This window comes from Sturnira hondurensis, unplaced genomic scaffold, assembly GCF_014824575.4.
Source record: "Sturnira hondurensis isolate 20B ecotype Veracruz unplaced genomic scaffold, ASM1482457v3 Scaffold0021795, whole genome shotgun sequence".
Classification (NCBI taxonomy): domain Eukaryota; kingdom Metazoa; phylum Chordata; class Mammalia; order Chiroptera; family Phyllostomidae; genus Sturnira; species Sturnira hondurensis.
In genome coordinates, this window is record NW_028094426.1 from 8,593,837 (window position 1) to 8,602,850 (window position 9,014).

General features: G+C 38.8%; 1 long non-coding RNA gene across 1 annotated transcript; it reads right to left on the bottom strand.

Annotated features, from left to right (window-relative positions):
- Positions 1–1,470: 1,470 nt before the first annotated feature.
- Positions 1,471–8,726, bottom strand: LOC118978473 (uncharacterized). The gene is made up of 3 exons (XR_005064715.1): positions 8,582–8,726; positions 7,109–7,171; positions 1,471–1,971 (listed from the first exon to the last, which is right to left on the bottom strand). It is a non-coding gene; the product is annotated as an uncharacterized LOC118978473 (long non-coding RNA).
- Positions 8,727–9,014: the final 288 nt, after the last annotated feature.

Here is a 9,014-nt window from a genome sequence, read left to right on the forward strand (position 1 = left end):
CTGTTTAGGAGGCACATGGGGCTGTAAGCTCCGTGGGGGCCGGCACCAGGCATGGTCCCCACTGTACAGAACTGGTCTACAAAGTGGCTGTAAATGTGCACATTGTGAGAGAATGGACCGGCGTCATCAGGCAAATCAAAGGGTAGGTTATTGCACCACAACCAAGGGAGACTCAAGGTTTTTTTTTTAATTTTGCAATAGTAGGAAACCAAAATATAGAAATTAAAACCAAAATGAGATATTATTTCAACAATTTGTGAAACACTGTGTGGTGATAATGCCCAACACCTGTGATTGTGTGTGAACAGACCCTTTCAAACAGTACTATGTGAGAATGACTAATAGCCTTCAGACAAATTTTCATAAAGTAGAATAATAGGACTTATAAAATTATAAACAACTAGGATTGGCTAAAATATTAGGTATAACTCTGCAAGTGAAATACTGTGCTGCAAAGGAAACCCATTTTATAATAACAATATTATGAAAAATTTTTGCATACTGAGAACCTGACGATGTTTCTGGACACACTTCCCAAAAGACACAGCACACAGAGGCCCACGTACATTGCAACGATACTGCAAGTCTATAAGGCTAGAAGTTCAGGATAGCTTTGTCTTGAAGCCAGGGCGCTCTCTCTCTCTCTGCATACTTACATATTTTCCAAATTTTATGTAGTAAAAATATGTGACATTTTAAAGATAAAATCTATAACAGAAACTTTAAAAGCTTGATTCTAATCTGGCAAAAACATACACCCACAGTAATAATGAGAAAACGCAGTTTCTATTTTGAGCCCTGTTCTTATAAAATAATGTTTTAAAGCATTTCTTTTCTGTTTGGGGTGAGCTGAAGAGGCCACTTCAGACTTGAGGTTTGTTGGCATCTTGTGTAAACTAAAGAACATGCATTTGACTCTTGTGTGATCTTGGACTCCTCTGTGGCTCCACTTCTCGCCGGAGCCCAGTCTGGCCTGCAGGGGCCAGACTGTCTTTATGCCCATGACCATGGTGCTACAGGCCTAGCTCTCTGCAAGGACAGACTACCTTTCCTGTCTCAGAGTCTGTTTCTATATCTGAACTGGTGCCAAACCCAAAACTATTTAACAAAATACTGCTCATGAAAATAATTAGAACACATTTATCTTAATGAATGTGTACATAGAATATACATTTATAAATTACAATTAACATAAACTATATGTAAACAGAAATACAGATTGTATGCCCACAAAATGGAAATTTGTAACACCTACTGAGAAAAGGAAGTAAACTATGGAAACTACATTTTCATAAAGAGAAGATTTGATACGCTTGCAAATGGAACATAAAAGGCCAGTATATTTTTTATCTTACAGAGCAATTTTAAGAATAAACAGAAGAGATTTACAGAATTTGATTTATTAATAATGTATCTTATTTTTGGTTCTGAACTATGTTTATTTTTTTAGGATGGGCAGAAATATGCAAGCAAGAAAGAAAAGAAAGCCAAGAGTTAAGACAACTTTGAAATAAAATATGCACACAGACTTGAAACAATCTGGTCGTAGGGTAACAAAGTAACAGGTTTCCCTCCACGCACTCCCCCACCCCCAAGGAGGCACTGAAGCCCAGTGTGCAGACAAAAGGAACATATTGCAAAGGTGATCCATGCAGCTGGGGAGACAAAAGGTTGCACTGGCCAAAACATTTAACAACCACCTCGCATGAAAAACTTGTTTCTCTCTTTTTTTTTTTTTTTGAGAAAAAGCAGCATGTTTGAGTAAGTGGCATATTCTTCAAAGTTTCCAATTTTAAACATGAACAAATATATCTCAAAATAACAACAAACTTTCCCTCTGTTATAGAGAAACCGAGTTTCTCATAAATATCTGTCTGTGCTTTCATCTGCACATGTGCTGCCATCTTCCCATGAACTCAATCACAGCATCGTTTAGTCCATATTGGTAAATGCAGAAAGACTCTCAGATGGCTTAGAAGAAATAGAACAAAATTAGTTTGGATTTTTTTCCAAGTGGATTGCCACAATCTGTGCATGTTATTTCCCTTATCATTACATTTATGCAACACTCAGATTCCCTTTCCTCCTTTATCCATCTCCTATTAAACATGAACAGGGGGAAAATAAGTGGATATAATCACCCCTCAATCCTTTATAAACTTTATACAATAGCTAAGAGACTGTAATGTTTGAATGGCTGTTACTGGTTTGAATTTGGCCTGTGACATGGAAGCGATGTGTCTTCTGCTGTGCCCAGGAAAATATCAGTCAGAGTGCCAAGCACAGATAGACAGGGGAGAAATTCCTGGCTCTGCCGTTTCACATCCGTGAATCTGGTCTCCGTCACGATCATCTTTCAAAAGAATCTCTATTGCAATACAGCTACCAATAGATACCAAGAAAACAGGCACTAAAGCAGCTTGTTTGGAGAAATGTGTTGTCTCATTTTTAAGCAAGTTTATATTCGACATAATTGTGTTAAAATGTGATAGCTTGCTATTAAAGACACATAAGATGAATACGAATGTCAAAGCCATAATTGAAATTATTTCTTTCAAGTAGCTCCAAGATCATCTTCAGATTGCCAGGCTCTTTCAAATTCCTTTTCCTGAATAGTTCTCTAATAAGAGGATGACACCTAGGATTTAAGCATCTTTTTCCTAACATTTGACAATGTTATCAGAAGTATTTGAAATAATCAGATTTAAAAGATGTTTCTAATTCTCCGAGATTCAATTGATTTCTCCCTGTCGGGTGTGTCTGCTAAACCCTTTACTCACATTTTTATGATGCGCACTTACTACAATGAATGTCAATTACCCATTTATACTGTTTTCTCTCCTACTAGCACTGCCTGCGGAGCAGAGCTCCTGTCTCCTCCCTGTCTGCACCCAAGTTTAAATTGCAGTGCTGAAAGATTCTTATAATTCCATAAATTATCTATTGTGTGCTAATCTAGTTTAAAGTCCACAGTCACAACTCTGATGTGCAGAAAATTTTTTCACAATACTGAATTTAATTCCATTAGAGACTTCTCTTTCTGCTAAGAAGCAGATAAATAACACCAGCATTTCAGCTTCGATATAACCTAGTCACTTCCAGATGAATACAGTTTCCTTGGGGGAAATCCTCAGCTTTCCAGGATTTCTCCTTCATCTTTCATTAGGTGACATCTGGATTTCGAAATGGCTTTTGTAATGGCAGGGCATTCGAAGTGATAGGTGGAAGAGGCAGGGCAGACAGGCTGTAAGGTTCCACGGAGGCACCCGGGGCTTGGATCCCTTAGCGTACTTTTTCAGTCTTCACAGGGTCAAAGCTAACTTTCCGGTACTCCATCCATGTTCCAGAGTTGTAGGAAAGGAGGATGAGAAGAAATGAAGAGCATGCTGTTTCCTGTTTACAAGTATGACCTAGGAGTTGTGCACATTATTCTGTTTATATCCAGTTTACTGGGACATAGTTCCACGGGTCGTGCTAACGGGAGAGTCAGAACATACGTAATGATAACTGCAGTGTATGGAATAAAGAAATAATTTTCACAAAATGGGTGAAATGGTGTCTAAAAATAGTGGAGCAAGAAGAATTAATTCATCTTGAGGAATTAAATAAAGCACTTTAGAATATGTCTCCCATAAAGTGAACTGGTTGTTACAATCAATTGCTTTGTTTAATTAATATTTATTGAATCGCATCCATGTAAGTAATGGGAAATTATTAGACATGAAGCAAAACAATTATAGTATCTTCCTTAATGAGAGTTACTAATTATTCACTTTGCTGTCATTTTATTACTGGACCAAAATGGAAATGTGAAGGTGAAACTTGGGATTTTTTTGAGATCGCTTTTAAAGATCTTGGCGTTTCCATGGGTTATCGGTCACATTCAATGTCAGGAATTAGGGCGGTAGCAAAAAGAGACCTCTAGTCAAGTTTCTTCTTTTCAACAGTGAAGAAAAAACTTATGTAGACACTCCCTGGAAGATCTAACTTTTTACTCTCTTGACCAGAACTGCAAGAAAATTTAGGAAAATTTAAGAAAATCTGGAAAAGGAGCTGCTCCTATAAGGAACCTTAGTCAATAATGGCTGCACTGATCTGCCAGCATGGAACTCACTGACACTCTAATGAAATCAAAGTTTGTATAATAAGTGAACAGCGGAAGAATGTTTCTGTGGATAAGCAAATACTGGGTTCTGTCATAGTTATACGATCATCAGAGTTATACGGTCATCTAATGTGTGGCCTTAAAGTACTAAAGGACCTTAGCCATTAAAAAGAAACAGACACAAAGGGGCCCTTTTCTCTTCAAAGAGGTGGGGAGCAGCCTCTTCAGCAGAAATGCTGATCTTTGTGAAGATTCTGACTGGCAGGACCAGCACCCTCGAGGTTGAGCCCGGTGACACTACCAAAAACATCAAAGCTAAAAGCCAAGGAGGGCATCAAGCCTGATCAGCCGAGCCTGGCTTTTGAGAGCAAACAGCCGGAGGATGGCCACACTCTCACCGACTACAGTATGCAGGAAGAGTCCACCTTGCACCTGGTGCCTTGTTTGCATGGTGGCATCACAGACCCTCCTCTGCCAGTTTGCCCAGAAGGAGAGTTACACCAACAACCTGCACCCCCCAGAGAAGGTTGAATAAGGCTCCTCCACCACTTCCTCAGCTCATGTGTAGCCTTCTGCCTAAACTTCAGGGCTATTGGGTCTCAATGGAGTTCCTCTTTTATTGATTGGAGTAGTACCAAAAATTCTCTATGATCTTGGAGAAGTAAAAAAATGTCATGTATTTACAATAAAAGAAAAGAAAGAGTGTTGTAAGAAATAGGCTTTCTATGTCTATTACATGCTCAAGTATGGAGCCTGATTATATGAGGACTGTCCGGGAAAAAGTCCAGCCATTGTTAATGTAACAAGAACAGTTTGTGTGGCATCCATGTAACCTGAAGGCCAAGGAGAGTGGACTGGAATGTGCACGATTTAGCAATGACAACTTCACTGTACTAATCAATGGGATCAGTAGGTGTCATTGAATAAGAATGTATACTGTGTGGCTGTCACATTACAGAGCCAGGAGAGCAATGAGTCTGCATGAAATTTTGCATTAAGCTTGAACCCTCCTCTGAAGAAACTATTTGGATAGTTCAGAAGGCTTTCAGGGATGAGGCAATGAGTGCAGCACAAGTAAAAGTGTGGCACAGATGCTTCAAAGACGGTTGAGAACCCGTCGAAAGTGACCCACATCCTGGAAGGCCTGCAACAGGCAAAACACCTGAGAATGTGGAACATGTATGGACTGCGACCACCAAAGATGAGTGACCGACAGTGAGAGAACTAGACGCTGATGTGGAGATTCCAAAAACTGCTGTGTCTGAGATTGTGACACAGGATCTTGGCATGAAAGGTGTCGTGGCCAAATTTGGTCCTCAGCTTGAGGTAACAGGACAGAAAGAACATCGTGCTGCAGTCGCTAATGACTTGATCCAAATCACTACCAATGCACCAGATTTCCTCAAGAAGGTCAAAACCAGAGAGGGATCGTGGGTCTATGATGGTGATCTGGAAACAAAGGCCCAGTCATCCCAATGGAAGTCACCTGGTTCTCCACACCCAAAGGCACACAGTAAGGTCACAGCAAGATTAAGATAACTTTAACCATATTTTTTATTATAAGTTTTCTATTACAAGCACACCTCTCCAGACCAAACAATTAAAAAGGAGTCCAACCTCAATATTCTTCTATGGTTGAGAGATGCAATACAACAAAAATGGCCACAGCTACAGTCAACTAATGATTGGCAGCTTCATCACGACAATGTGCCCACTCGTGCATCACATCTTGTGCAGAGATTTTTGCAAAACATCAGATCACCCAGGTGACTCAACCTCCATATGGCCCAGATTTGGTGTCCTGTGATTTCTGGCTTTTCCCAAAACTAAAATCACCTTTGAAAGAGAATAAACTTCAGATCATCAATCTGCTTCATGAAAATATAATAGGTAGCTGATGGTGATTCCAATAAAGAACTTTGCAGAGTATTTTGAACTGTAAATGAGATCCTGGGAGAACTTTTTGAGGGTCTGAGATGCCTGCTGAAGGAGACTGTGTCATTCTCCTATGTTGGAACAACATAGGAATGATTAGCTTATCTTCTTTTCACAAATGATATGCAAGTTTGTCAATATTTCTATATCAATGTTGGCATCAATACCTAACCACTGAGTAAGATATCACGGACTTATTTCACTCATGAATATTAGTGAAATAATCTTTACTATCAAACATAATTCAACAGTATCTAAAATTATTTTAATATAAAATTTAGAAATGCAATGATGGTTCAGTGTCTATTACATATTTTATTAATATTTTCATCTAATTTATCCAAGGAGGAAACCTATAAGAGTGTGTCTGGAATTCATGAGGATAACTTATATAAAACTTTAAAGCCCACAACTGCTACAAACCACATATTAAATAGGAATATGTAGATACAATGAAAAATAAAAAGAGACAAAATGTCAAATTTTGGTGAAGATGTGTAGTAATCAGTACTTTCCTTACTATTGAAAAGAGTATAAATTAATACAACTTTGGAAAATGTACATCAGTATCTGCTAAAGATGAACATTTGTGTAACCTATGACCAGCCAATTTCATTCTTATATATATTACTGACCAAGAGGGTCTTAATATTTCCCTCAGTTTTTTCGCCCCAATGTTGAACAGGTTTCTTCCTTACTCTTTGACCTTGACCTTCCTCTCCTAGAGCATTTACATTAGAAAACCTGTTATCTAAATGCTGTCTTTGCATCTTTGAGATGTAAACTTTTTTTCTAAAGCCTCTTGCCAGCTTTACAACCCCCCCGTCTATCTTTCTTGAGGACCTGGGAACCATCCTCTTGAAATGCAACCAACAAGGACGATAGCACCTTTAGCCGGCAGTCCCTTTTGGAGAACTACCTCCTGTTCTGAAGGCGATTGGGTGCCACCAGCATACAATCTCTCACCCCAAATTTACTAACTCTTTAGACTGCTGCTATTTCAGTGGAGTTGGGTTGAGACTGCATTCTGGCCTCTGTTGCAATAACCTTGAATATGGTATTCCTTACCTTTCTTTGTCTGGTGCAATTTTTGCTTTGATGTTCTAAACATACACACTGCAAAAAAGTGCACTCGAATGTTTGTAGTGACACTATTCAAAATTACCTAAAACAGGTGGAAACTAACCAACTGTCCATCAAAATTTGAATGACTACACAAGTCACGGTGTATTCACAATAAATTGTATTTATCAATGAGAAAAATAATGCAGTAAAACTACAGGAAAAAACACAGATCAGTTTTTACAAACATAATGTCAAGGTAAAGAAGCCAATCCAAAGGGCACATCCTGTTTGATTGAACTCATATCAATTACAAAAACAGGTGAAACTTACATGCTTTTACAAATCAAGGCAATGATTTTCCTTAGTGGAGACAGTGACGAGGAGTATTATTACTGAAGAGGTTTCTGGCTATAGTCAAGAGGTATTCTTTTCAGCATCAAAAAGTGCTTGTCGCATTCTGTGTTTTTGATCAAAGTGCTGGTTATACGGGTGTGTTCAGAATGCGAAGTCTCGGCACACTGTAAAGTTGTAAAACATGCACTTTCCTCTATGGATATTACACTTAATGTTTCTAAAAGTCACCCAAGGATCTTGTTAAACAGATTTTGGTGTTAGGATTCTAGAGATTCTGATTCAGAAAATTTAAAATGAGGCTAGCCTGGGCACATTTCAATAAACAGGAGGTCTTGGCACACTTTGAAAATGCACCACTGTTGAGTGTTATAAGGTAGTGAAACTCTAATTACAGATTCTGTTCAAGACTGATAAGGAAAAAAACAGTAATATTTTAATGTGACAAAGAAACAAATTATTAAATACAACTCTACCAACAATAACATTTTGGGTACTTTGTTAAACAAAGAGCTACGGTTTAGTGAACAAACTGAAAAGTTTCTTCTACTTCACCCTTATTTTTAAAAATGGCGTTTTCAATGGATGGCCTCATCATTACTTGGAGTGGTGGCATTACTATGGGAGTGCAGCAACAATCGTAATCGACTGTTAGCGACTAAATGAAGGTTGAATTGCATGGGACCTAGCCTCAAGGACCTATCCCCCCTTCATCTCCAGGACTGACTTAGCCATTCAGGAATCCCCTGTCTCCCCATACCCATTCTCCCTGATGTTGCAGGAGAGGATGTGGAAAGGAACTTGGCCAGGTAAGCTGTGAACTGATTAAAACAAACCTTAACGCATACCCCAGGGCAGAGTCTGTAGGAAACAGCAGGAACACAGTAGCCTCGCCCATTCTAGATCTCAGCAGGTGCGTTCTCTGAGCCACACTGAGATACAGAGAGAAATGACTAAAGAAGGTCTGGTTTTATTCCGATGGCTTTCCAACGATAGGTAAATTTTTGAAGTAGTTTTACAAATACCCTAAAAATCACAAATAAATAAAGTATGCATGTCTGCTGACTATAAAAGATCAAAGCCATAACTTACTGCTGCAGGTAAGAGGAAAATCTCTGTACTTACTGGCTGGGCTGTAGATTCATAAAGCTCTCCTTATTCCAACTTCTTCCCTGACTCCTTTCCTCCTACATTCTCCCTTACAGACTATCTTGTATTTTCCCTGTAACAGATGTTGAATTCAGTGATTCACTAGTCTACAATTTTCTGGTTTGTCTTTTGACCCACTTTGAAATTAATGGATTTGTGTTTGCCACTTTTAAATCCTCAGATATCTTCCCTGAATCATGTGATTTCCCCCCCTTTTGCTGTCACTTTGGTTTTGAAAGAAGTAAATCAATACCGTGCCCTAAAAGCCCTGGCACTGTTGTCGGTAAATATATTGCATTCGGTTACTTTCGCTCACTAACTGTTGTTTGATATAATGCCAGCGCATCCTCTGCTGCAACAGGAAAAAAGATGCTATTCTGAGCTGTGGAACCAAGGATTGATTTCTTTT